This window comes from Pipistrellus hanaki, assembly GCF_964339955.1.
Source record: "Pipistrellus hanaki genome assembly, chromosome: 2".
NCBI classification, from domain to species: domain Eukaryota; kingdom Metazoa; phylum Chordata; class Mammalia; order Chiroptera; family Vespertilionidae; genus Pipistrellus; species Pipistrellus hanaki.
In genome coordinates, this window is record NC_140504.1 from 125253926 (window position 1) to 125266416 (window position 12491).

The following is a 12491-nucleotide window of genomic DNA, read 5'->3' on the forward strand; positions in this document are numbered from 1 at the left end:
GATACACAGTAACACCCGACAGAGTGGCGCTCAGACCCAGGGCCAACCCCCCAACCGGAAATGAGCAACAGAATCGCTTTCTAGGAATTTGCTAGTGGCTGTGGCCACGTGTCCTCCTTGCACTCAGGTTTCTTTTGACCAAATATTACCCAGTGAGATGTGGTTGAGAGGCCCTTGGGACTCACCACTGACACAGAGGCTTTGTGAGTAACGCGCCTGTTTGGTATCTGCTCACTGAGCGCCAGCACATTTCAAAAACTCAGCTAATGGCTCGGGAAACGTCGGGGACATTCAGAATCCCCTCTGCACCGACTGAGTAATCTCACATGTGAATTCTTCAGCTCCTGAGTAGAGAAGACATTAAATATCCAGCATCGTGTTTATCTTCATTAAGAGCCAATATCCTTTCAAACAAAATCTGACAGGACGGAGATTAGCGCTCACTCTAAGGGAAAGTGATCAAAAGCCCAAAATGCTTTGGTTAGCTTACTGGAAGCTTGCTCCTGGTTTAGTTTCTATGCAAAGTACATAAAAAGAATACAGATATTACTGGAGACTCAAACTGTTTAAAGTCCCTAGTACTAGTGAGAAACTACAGAAGATGGGGGAACAAAACATTAAAGCTGACCTTCTCCCTGCAACACAACACATTAACAACCTATAAATATATGGCTGGCCAGTGTTGCTCTGTGGTCAGAGTTCCATTCCCCTTGGAGGCACATGCCTGTGTTTGGGGTTTCATCCCCAGGAGGAGGTGTGCAGGAGGCAGCTCACCAATGATTCTGATGTTTCTCTCTTTTTTTTTCTTCTCTCTCTCTCTCCCCCTTCCTCTCTGAAATCAATAAAGATATATGTTAAAAGATAGTTCAGGCTTTCTGTTCAAATATATATTGCTCCCCCAAGCAGAAAGGGTAGAGGCTTCTAATCCTCTTGCTATTTCAAAGGACTCTGACTCACCAATCAATCTAAGAAAGCCTGGTGGTTTTATGAGTACGGAATGATCAGGAATGCCAAGCATCTTCCACACTCAACGGGGCTCCCTGCTTTGATTTGCTTTGAAGAAGGGGTAAGCAAGGAGAAAAAGGTAAAACATATGCTGAGCAAAGCATAGCAGCTGAAGTGAAAAATAAGTTGGAAGCTCTATGTGAGAATCAACATGGAGAGTGGAGAGTTCACCGAGAGGAAGCAGCCCTGAGGGAGCAATGTCTGCGGCTGCTGTGCCAGGAGGGCAAGCAGAAAGGGCTGTCCACCACGGCAGAGTCAGGAGCACCAAGACCTGTTGAGGGAGGGGGACAGTGACGTCACAGCCATCCTACTCTTCCAGACTTTCTGCACCTCTGGCCAGAGCTGCCTGCTCCCCAGCCCTGCATGGAAAGCAGAGAAGGAAAGCAGGATACTAGGAGTTCTTTTCTCCCCTGGTGGCATCTCCCCAGCTCCAGGCTGCATTCAGGAAAAGGCGGTCTGGAGCGGAGGGATCCTGAGGCCCAGCAGCTCAGGCACTCACCGCGATGCCGTGGAGCTGCTTCAGCTGCTCTCACCGGCTGTCCTCTGCCACCAGATACCGGCCCTCTGACAAGTGACATGCGCAGCCACCGAAAGTAAAGACGGGAATGCAATGCATGCTCCCTGTCTCCGCCAAAGGGCATGCTTGCTCCTGGCCTTGAGAAATTCAGAAAGACTGTCACCTTGCAAAAATGTGAGCAGCCAGCAGAACATTACCGCTCGTTTCCCAAAGCCGCGGGCAGTTGTGACAGCCAGGAAAGCCAGCAGGAGAGCAGCAGGGCTGGCCACGGTGACCACACATGTAATGTTACTGTTACCCACATTTAAACCGTTTTATCTCCACTAGAGGGCCAGCACGGAGATGACATTTCAGTTAGATGATTCTGCTGCTGGCTTAAGATCTGATCTTAAACCTTGGGGAGGGCGGGCAAGGGGAAGGCAGGGAGAGGTGAAAAGGCTGCCACTCAAGACAATATGGCTACTCACAGGCAGCTCACCTCGGTCTACGGCTACCCCCCTCCTACCTGAGAAGCCTCAGCTCAGAGTGACACTGTTACTAAAATAAGTTTAAAAAAAAAATGGAGACCATAGGACCCCATCAACTGCCAACTGGGCTCAAAACTTCACTTATCTCTAGCCTCTCCCCTCTTTTCTTATGTCCAAACAGCCACGCTGTTTTGATCAACTCTTTCTTCGTCGCGTCTCCCACATCTGTCCCTTGATGAGGCTCCCATAGCAGTTTTCGGTCTTATCGCCCGATGCCTGCAACAACTCCTCAACCAGGGGCCCCATCTCTGGTTTTTCTCTCTGCCAACCCATGGGCCACGGACACGGTTGTAAAGCTAATCTCACTGAAACACAGCTGGTCATATCAGCAACGTGCTGAGAAATCGCCACTGATTACCAACCCCCGTTGCTCAGCGTATGTGTTGCTCCTGCCTGGAACGCCCTCTGCATGGATGCGGAGGCAGCCTGGTCACCAGGGCCCCCAGGGGACAGCAGCAGGTGCACCTGGGTTGGAATCAAGGCAGTATCCTGGACAGGTTCGCCTCTCCTTAATTAAGGTTCTTCCCCTTTAAAAGAACACAGTGATCTCTACTTTGTTCAGGAGGAGCAAGGCTAGAAGGGCAGGCTCGCAGCTGCTAACACATGGCCTGGGAAAGCCAGTGATGTGGCCAGGACAGGTTAGCATGAGGTAAACCACCAACGATAACATGTTTGCATTGGACCTAATTTTCCCATGTCTAGGCTTTGAGGCTGCCGTGTGCTTTAAACACTAGCAGGCACAAGCGACAGTTCATTCCCATGTCCACTCAGATTTTCGCCTTACAAATACTCCTTGACCACTGCTGTGTACTGGGCAGGAGAAAAACAAAAAAACGAAAGGGAGGACTGGAATGACAAGAGCTGTGTAAAAAACTGCAGCGATGTCTAGGACAGGACAGCTGACGGGGGCCCACCCAGGGCAAAGCTTTGAAGCATTTAATTGCTAGTGCAATTCTTCAGTTTTCCTCTTTTCCCCTGTGGTCACAAAGGAGGCCTCTAGACGGCGGGATAGGAAAATCACAGCAGCCTGCATCCAGAGCGATGCATGGAGGTCAGCTCTTCTCAACAGGCAGTGAGAAATGAACTTGTGTTTTGTGAAGCCCAGTGAGTGTTTAGGCTTGACACTACAGCATAGCCAGTCCTGTCCTGACTCATGCGACCACTTTTATTTTTTCAAATATCACTGTCTGGCAATTATTCATGTGCAGTAATGCCTTGTGATAGTGCTCGTATTTACTGCCCTTTATTTATCTTAACCTTCTTAATTTTACCTGTAAGCATGCCTTGTCCTTTCACCTAGGCTAGCGCTTCTTGAAGACAGCAAGCCTTGGCTCATACCCTTGGGGCTTGCCTCTTCAACCTCACTCAACCCTCCCCCCCCCACACACACACCTGCCACTCCTCTCCCCTCCCCACAAATCGACAGTGAACTGTGCACATGGCAACTGTTTGACTCATAACTGATGATTTGATATTTTCTCATTAGGAAATAATTTCCCAAATATAGTGACTATTACTTATTTTCTTAACCAACACCCCCCTGCTGGCATGGACACTTAGGAATTAAGTGCAATAGCTACAGTAAGACTTTCGGGGTTCATCTGTGGATGGCACTACAGTCATGGCCTCAGGATTCTGTCAGTCATGGGCAGTCATATGTTGGCTTAGTGATCGTTTCGTACTCATTTCAATGGATCCTAATGTCTGTGGCTCTATTTAGTGATAAAGGTCTGAGCTTCAAGGGTTCTCATTCATTCCTTTGTTCAGATTACACTCATTCTCTGAGAGTTAGCTGAGAATAACAGTTACGAATTCAAATGAGCTGTCTCCTTACCTGTAAAGGGAGAATAAAAAGTTATCTTGTAAGACTGCTGTGAGAATTATGCAAGTTAATGTATGTGAGATACTTATAAAGTTATCTTAAGTGCAGTTGCCCTTGAACAAAACAGGTTTAAACTGCACAGGTCCACTTACACATGACATTTCCCAATAAATACTGTGACTGTATTTTCTCTTCCTTGCGATTTTCTTAACATGTTCTTTTCTCTAGATAACTTTATTGTAAGAATATCATATATAATACAATAACACACAAACTATGTGTTAATGAACTGTTAATGTTATTGTTAAGGCTTCCAATCAACAATAGACTATCAGTAGTTAAATTTTTGAGGAGTCAAAAGTTAGATGTAGCTATGGTTAATGTGGCTCAGTTGGTCAAGTGGTGTCCCATGCATCAAAAGTTGCTGGTTCAATTCCCAGTCAGGGCACATGCCTGGGTTGCAGCTTTGATCCCTGAAGCTGGGGTGAAGGGGGTGGTAGGGTCACATGCCAGGAGGCAGATTCCCCTCCCCCCCCCGCTCTCTCTCTTAAATAAATAAAAGCATGTGTGTGTGTGTGTGTGTGTGTGTGTGTGTGTGTTTTAATTATGTGCAAATTATTGACTGTATGGGGGAGTTGGCACCCCTAACCATGCACTGTTCAGGGGTCAAGTGTTCTAAGATACAGCAGAACCTGGCATGTTGTGAGTACTCAGAATGCTAATACATGGCAGATATTAGAGAAAAAGGGATGAATAAAAGGCTATCCTGTTCCATAGGAGTTTAAAATCTTGTAAGGATTATATATGAACAAAGAAATGAAGTGTTACAGAGCCACTCTCCCAGACAGAGAGAATACACAAAGTAACACACATGATAGATGCAAACATGCATGCACACAGAGATGCACGCACACACACACAGAGATGCACACATACATGCACACACATACACACACACACACACATGCACACATGGGCCAACAACTGGTAACTGCTGAGTTACAACCAAGAAGGGAAGAAGGGAAGCCAAGAAGGGAAGCCAAGAAAGGCTCCATAGAGAACCTGATGGCCGACCTGAGCCTTATGATACGAATAGGCACTTGCCAGGCAAAACAGTACCAGGATGACCCGGCAATCAAGGAGTGTGAAACGAGGCATAAAACAATAATATTCATTTATTCATTCAACAAATGTCTATCAAATGCCTCCTATGTGCTTGGCATAGTTTTAAGTACCGGGATACAGAAGTAAATATTATTGACAAGGTTTTTGTGATCACTGAGTTAGTATTTTAATAGAGTCTAGCCAGTAAACAAATATATAAAGCAAAGGGCTGTGAAGAAAACACAGTGGATAAGATGGCTAGAGTGAGACTGGAGGGTAGTACGCCCGACTAGAGTGCAGAAAGTGAAAGATGTGAGCAGAGCTACCCCCAGTTTTCCATGCAGAGGACTTTCCCTAAACTCCCCTGGCCCCTTATTCCATCCTGTTTTCCCAAGGACGAGGAGTGAGCTACCTGGCTGGGGGTTAAAGCCAGCGTGTGGTCCATGCCTGCCCTTTGGTAATAATGCTACCTCTGGGCACAGCTAGCCTGCCACTGGGTACAGTAAGAATGGTGAGTTCAGGGGGTGGTGGAGGGGGTAGATTTTGGGGTCCTTCTCCTTCCTCTTCACACAGAGAGTGAGTCACATGAGGACTTGAACTTCCCTGCAGGTGGGCTGTTCCCAGGCCCGGACCGGGGAATAGAGCGGTGGAAGCCCATTTTTGGTTCTCAACCCAAGATGTAATTCCTAATTAAGTTAACTGTTACCAGTCAAAAGCTGCCTTTTGGCTTCCATCTTCCTTATTCACTTGTCTGACGTCTCAGTTGGCTTAGAACTTGGGAAGGGAGAAGACCTCTTAAGATAAAAGTTTTTATACAATAAAAGCATTCCCTTTCCCAATAGACACATCAAAACTAAATTAGGAAGCACTATCCTAATCTATCAAACCTGTCACCTTAATAAAAAAATCCTTCAAATCTCCTACTTCATAGCTCTAAAGACACTTCAAGGTGTGTGACTGAAAAGTCTGGCCTAAATAGTACAATAAGGCACATTCAATAGAGTAGTGAATATGGGGGGTGGGGTGGGAAAAAGAATGATTTCAGTGCCAGCGTAAAATGAGGCTACACAGTTCATGGCTGGTAGCCACAAAGAGGAAGATGAGGAAATGTGAAGTCTTTAGATATTCTTACTTTGTGATTTCATATCTACATGTTTTTTTAAAAACCACACTAGAAAAAAAGAATGTTCTTATCTTTTCTCTGAAGAATGTAAGAGCATTTTCAATGTATTTACATACTTACTTCACAACCTCCTTGTGAGACGAGATGGGACTATATCATTGTCATGAAGACGTATGGATGGCACGGTTTCCATCCACAGCAGGGGTGGGGAACGCCCGGCCCGCGGGCCACATGTGGCCTGAGAAATCATTTGGCCCAGCCCTGCCAGGGCATTAGAGGTGAGTTAATTACAGGTTTGAGCAAAAATAGCAGGCTGGGCTGCTTTTTAAGTTGATAATTTTATATGGCCGGCGAATTATGTTATAAATATCCAAATGGCCCTTGGCAGAAAAAAGTTCCCCACCCCTGATCTACAGGGCTCAGTTCTGAGCAGTAGAGAATTTATTTTAAGATGAAGAAGAAGATAGATAGTTCCCGAACCTTGAAGGCCTTACCCTCTACCTAGAAAGATTGCTCAGACTCCCAAAGCATTGTGTATCAAAAAAGGAAATCTAAGACAAGTGTCAAACAGATGGCAAAGGTTTTAAAAATGCTTCAGGAGTTCAGGGTGTGGGGGAAGGGAGAGCATCTATTGAAATTAAGATTACAATAGTTTCATGTGAGAAAAATGTTCAAACCCCAACTACACACACTGCAGCAACTGCAATTAGAAAGTGCACATCAGGCGGAAGATCCCAGAGGCATGCAGTGTGTGCTGTATTTCTCTGTGCAGCCCTGCGGTGCCCGGCACTGCCCTGTGCCCAGGTCAGTGGCCCTGCGTCTGGGTAGCACGTTGAATGGGTACTCAGTTTCCCTGGATTTCACTCTGCTCCAGGTCACTGCCCACATTCAGCCAGGAGCAGCAGCCGCACTGGACAGGAAATGCTGAACCCCCTGTGCCCTGCACACAGAGCTGCTCTGCCACAGGGATGATGCAAAGCAGACTCTCCACCTACTTTCGCTTGCTAAGGCAGGGAGGTTCTGCCAGCTCTGCTGGCCCCTCAGGGGCCTACAGAATTTTACTGCAGACATTGCCTTCTCCCACATCAAGTCCTGACTGGGCTGGGGAAAGGGGTCAAGTGTTAATGGCAGGGACAGAGAGTAGCAGTTACCAAGTCTAGATGCTCTGCAGGAGGAAAAAGCAGGCCAGGATCGGGGGAAATCGAAGGGGGCGTTGGGCTGTGATCGTCCTGCTCAGGGTACATTGGCTGCCCCAGTCATTGCATTGCTTCTGGTTGCACAGACATGTTGCCATGGAACCAATACATGCCACTGCTACTTGGCCTCCAGCAAACAAAACCTCAGCGCTGGCAAGAGCACTGCCCTAGACTTCCCTTAAAGAGATACCATGGACGGTGAGCTCAGTCCACGCTTGGGAACAACAGCGGTATTGTTCCGGGTCCTGCCCTGCTGCATCCCATGAGAGGGAGCCCAGCCACTCCTGTTCTACAAGGTGTGCATGCATGTGGCATGCGGATGCACATGGCCCAAACCCAAGGTGTGGGGGCCAGCCTCCAAGCTGCCTTTGAACTAAGAAGCTCGTGGCCTCGGTTTATATTTAGTCCCCCCACTCCCACATCATACACAAACACAACTGGTAGAAGCAAATAACTAATCATATTTTGGGTAACAATTTGATGCCTCCTGACTGTTAACTTAAAAAAAACAACGTATGTCCCCAGCAGGAAAGCAAAGCAGCCACAAGTGGTCAGCATCACTTCAGGTGAGCTTATTTCACACCTTTACCGCCGCTTACCCGAGACCCTCCTCTCCCAGTTTATTCCTCACAGAAAGCCTAGGACCCGGAGGCATGGACTCCACACTTGTCCACTTCCTCAAGGTCCTTAATTGTCCTCTATTTTAATCTTATCAACCTCTTGATTCCACAGAGACCCTTCACTTCCCCAAAGAGCAGCAGATCTCCACATCCCACGTCCCCCTGTGCTGTGCTCTAGGGATAAATCTTTGGGGCTTTTCTTGGATACGATGAGGAAATGGGAACCCTGACGTTCACACTTCTAATGAGTGCACATTCATGCATATCAAGCATCTGGGACAGGAAAGGCCGATATTAGGAGCATAGGCAGATGCTCCCTCAGTGAATCTGCAATCCCCATTTCACTCCCACCAGGACATTGGTAGGAAGCAGACTATTTCTGTACTCTATACAGAGATACTTCAAGTTCCTTAAAGATGACAGTGGTTGGGGCAGAAGAGAAGCCCCCATTTATTAAGGTAAAATGATTAAGTTGACAAATGGGATAAAATAATGGACACAGGCTCTCTGTACTACACTTAAACCAATCCCTAGGTGAGATGCAATGTTTGGGAAAAAGGTGCACTAGCTCTCCAACCTAAGTGACCACAGTCCAGAGCCAGATGGGGCATGGGCATCCGCAGAAGAACCACAGGCCAGTCCCCCTTGTGGGCCTCCGGTGGAGGACTGTTTTCTCACCCTGCTCTCCAGCATGCCCACAGCTGAATTCTCATGTTAGAAACCTTATAGCTTTTACTTATTATCTTTTAATGAAGAAAGGTGACTCTGAAAGTCTCTTGGACCGCAGGCCAAGTTTACATTGTGCTATACGAAACCTGCTACGCATTATTCTGCAGGTGCAGACTTTCTGGGGGTGGGGGGTGGCGGGGGTGTGTGTGTGTGTGCAGATCTGCAGCTGGCCAGCACACACCTGCACAGCGGCTCCTGGCCGCAGCACAGATTTAGCCCGAGTCTCCACGCGGGAAGCCGCATTGCAAATGCAGTGGTTTGGGAAAGGCGCAAAGGAAAACACGCCCTCTCAGCTGAGGTCCCTCGCAGAAGTGCCCCGGTCTGCCCTGCCCGCCCACTTCTCTTGGTAGCAGCCAAGAGTGACTTCTAGAAAGTTAAACAGCTAAACAGCATCACTCCTGACACTTGCCTTAGAGGGATGTTATCACTAGTTTATCGATATTACTGCAGGACCAACAAGCTATAATCTGTGTCCACAAAGAAATTGGGATTCTAAAGACAGCTCTGTGTGTGTGTTGAGGGGCAGGAGAGGGAGACATCGCAGAGGGGAGTCCAATGCCTCAGTAGCCGTCTGTACCCAGATGAGCTCTAAGGTCCCATCCAGTGCTCTCTCTTTCAGGGGCGTTCATGAAACAGGGCATCACGTGAACACAACAGAGAGTTTCTCCTTGCCCACAGCCCATCTCTGTGATCAGTCACTGAAACAAGGTCACTTCCGCTGCTGTCCGCTTGGCAGCTGAAGGAGGCTAGAGCAACCACGGTGCCAACTCCTAACCGGCAACCCATGTGGACAGCGAAAAGAAACAGCAGAAAAATACAAGAGGGAAACCTCCCTCTGGAGGGAGGAGGACATGGGATGAGTAGAAAGAACATTTTGGTTCCAAGTGGGGGAAACTTCTAGAGAATGCGTGCAGGCATTTTTCTTAGCGCGCTGGGTAACGGTCTGACGTGGGTGTAAATATGTGAAAGAGTCACAGGATCGCTCACCGTACGAAAACAGCAGGGTGGTTCCTCTGCCCCAGAAAACGAACTAACTTCTTTGGAAAACTGGAAGAGAAAAAGATTTAAACAACATTAAGTCCGTTGTGTAACTTAGCACAGGTATGCAGCTGTAGAGAGTGTGAGAAATCCTAGCCCTGACATGTGGGCACTGAGTAACAGTAAATCTGAAGAACAGTGGATGCATAATGGTGTGGTTGACTACCTGAATTTCAAAAAGAGCTTTGAACAATTAACGTGCAGAAAGCAATTGTGTGTGTGATTCTGTGATCATGAGAGAGATGAACCTTATGACGAGGGATCACATACTGTGGTGCCTGAGAAACAAGGTTTGGGGCAGATATTTTTAAATGTCATGTCTGATGGACGACCTCTCAATAAGTCACCAGAGTACCCCATGCCTGCACTTTGCCCTTTTCCAAAAGGCAGGCCCGCGACTCCACACATCCCCCACTGAAGTCAATGGGACCCGTAATTGGGCTCAGATGGGAATGTGGACTTGTCAGAGGGCACTAGTGGCTACATATCAAGCCAATTATATAATCCCATGGAAACCACATGTCTGAGATAAAGTGTGGGAAAGCCGAGATGAAGTGCACGATGGGAGAGGAGCCTGAAAGACAAAGGGAGATAAGGGAGTGACAGCAGCAGACTGTGTAATCTACATCCCATAAGGAACGACACTCAAGATCCAAGTTTTAAAACCTTTCCAGAGACTGTTTTAAAGATGCCTTTTCACGTTTAGGAGGGGAAGTGAGGCAAAGCTAGTCTGGTTCCTGAGACTGGCAGGTTTTCACAGGATCCCAGAGCATCTGGGATTGAAAGCTACTAGTATATGAAGGCCACTGCTTCCCCCCCCCCCCACCCCCCCCACCCCCCCCCCCCCCGCTTTCCCTAAAAGGAAGAGAAAGGCCTGGTCACTAGGGCAGGATGGAGACTCTGCCTCGTCCTCCTCAGCATGTTCACTGGCAGCAGATCCTGACTCAGCTCCTCGGAATCTGAAAGGCCTGCCTCACCATCCCAGAGAGAAGTCACGGGCCTTAAAGTCAGACTGCGCTAGGAGAGGCGGGGCTACTGAGAGGATGAGATTCACAGGCTCATAAGAAATTTATACTCTACTTGAAAACACAACATGGAAGCAAGATGAACAGTGAAATACAGTACATGCCGTTAAACTCTCTGAGCACCTTCATTTTAAAGCCACAGTTTATAATCCACTCACATACAGTAACCTTTTCATTCTAACAGCAGACAAGATGTCTACAGCGAGAATCATAAGGACTACAAGATTGATTTCAGAGTCAGACCTGACTCTGAATCGCAGCTTGGTTACATAGCAGCTGTGTGATTCTAGTTCCGTAAACTCTCGGCCCCCTTGCCTCATTTGCATAATGGTAATACTAAAACCCATTTCATATAATACTTCAAGTTTCCAGTGTAGTGCTTGGCATGTAGGAGAGACTTAAAAAGAAAAAGCTTTAATACCAGGTGGCACGGCGTGTCTACCTATCTAAAAGACTAGAGAAGGAAGACACAGGAGACATTTTTATAACTCATAATGTGTCAAATGTCAGGCCTTGTATTCTCTTTTTCCCCCCATCCACATTAGTTAAGACAAATGAAAACAAAGTAAAACTGTTCACTGTGAACAATTAGATCATATAGATAAGGGGGAAACACCCAAATAATAGAAATCAGCAAAAGTCTCACTAATGATTACTATGACCATTTTGGTTTATATGGTTCCAGGCTCTCTCCTAAGCTCAAGCACACACAGTATATTAGACATGTACTTAAGTAAAATTTTACACATATGTATAATTCATTCATAATATACTATGATAGTACTCATATTGTTTTACAATGTGAAAACATTTTATTTGGTGTAGTATAAATCTCTTAATTTTAATACATCCATCTCCATCATAACTTTTTAAGGACTTACAAGAGGATTAGACTGAAAAAGTAACCATTAAATGTGTATTTGTTGAATTTACAGAATCTATCAGTGTCCCACATTTATGAGGAATTACTATACATGAGCTATTGTGTGGTTCTTTTTCCCCCCATATTTTCATCAAGATCATGAAAGGCATATTGTATAAATTTAAGAGATAACAACAAAGATTGTTTTGGTTTAAATGGGAGTAGCTTAGAAGAATACTAACTAGCACAGGGAATAATATTACAAATAACAATTCTGTGACTTTGCAATATGTTGAAAGGGGATAAAATCTTAAAGATGGGGGCCAACAATGAATAGAAATGTCTATTTCATGTATAAAATCCTAAGGATGAAGTGAAACAAGTTTTCAGTCTGATCATGACACAGAAAAAGTTAAACTGAAAACTACAAATTCTTGAGTGACTCTAAAAATCATAATCACATTACATGAACTTCAAAACCTAAACACACACACACACACACACACACACACACACACACACACACAAGAATTTACCATATTTAGAAGATACTAGGATTTGGAATGTTTCTGTAATTTCAATATTTCTCATCCAATTTCCTTCTCAGAGAAGGGTTGGTGTGGTGAACATATGTGATGCAGTTTGCTTAAACTGCATGACACATCTTGTCCTCGATTGAGAAAACTGTGCTCTATCTACAAATGTGACCGGGAGGCTGGGGGAGTGAATGTATCCTCACAATCAGCAAAGAGTGCGAGCTAATCCCTCCTCCAGTTATGACTGTAACTAACCCTTTGTAAGTACTGCCAACCGTACTTACAAACACTGCTCCTTCAAGCAGCCAGGCAGGAGGTGGGGGGTGGGCAGGATGCAGGAGAGAAAGACGGGACACACTGTGGCAGTAGAGAAATGCCAAATCAGAC

The 12491-nt window shown here is 46.2% G+C and overlaps 1 protein-coding gene across 5 annotated transcripts in view; it reads right to left on the reverse strand.

The window, feature by feature from the left end:
* The window catches only part of ATXN1 (ataxin 1), a 408748-nt gene that overhangs the window by 177428 nt on the left and 218829 nt on the right, over nucleotides 1–12491 (reverse strand). For 4 of the 5 annotated variants that reach the window (XM_084872720.1, XM_084872719.1, XM_084872722.1 and 1 more), the window contains one exon: nucleotides 9631–9690. The exons of the other annotated variant lie outside the window; for it this stretch is intronic. The gene's annotated coding sequence lies outside the window, so the exon portion shown is untranslated. The remainder of the gene's footprint in view (nucleotides 1–9630; nucleotides 9691–12491) is intronic. 5 annotated transcript variants of the gene reach the window in all.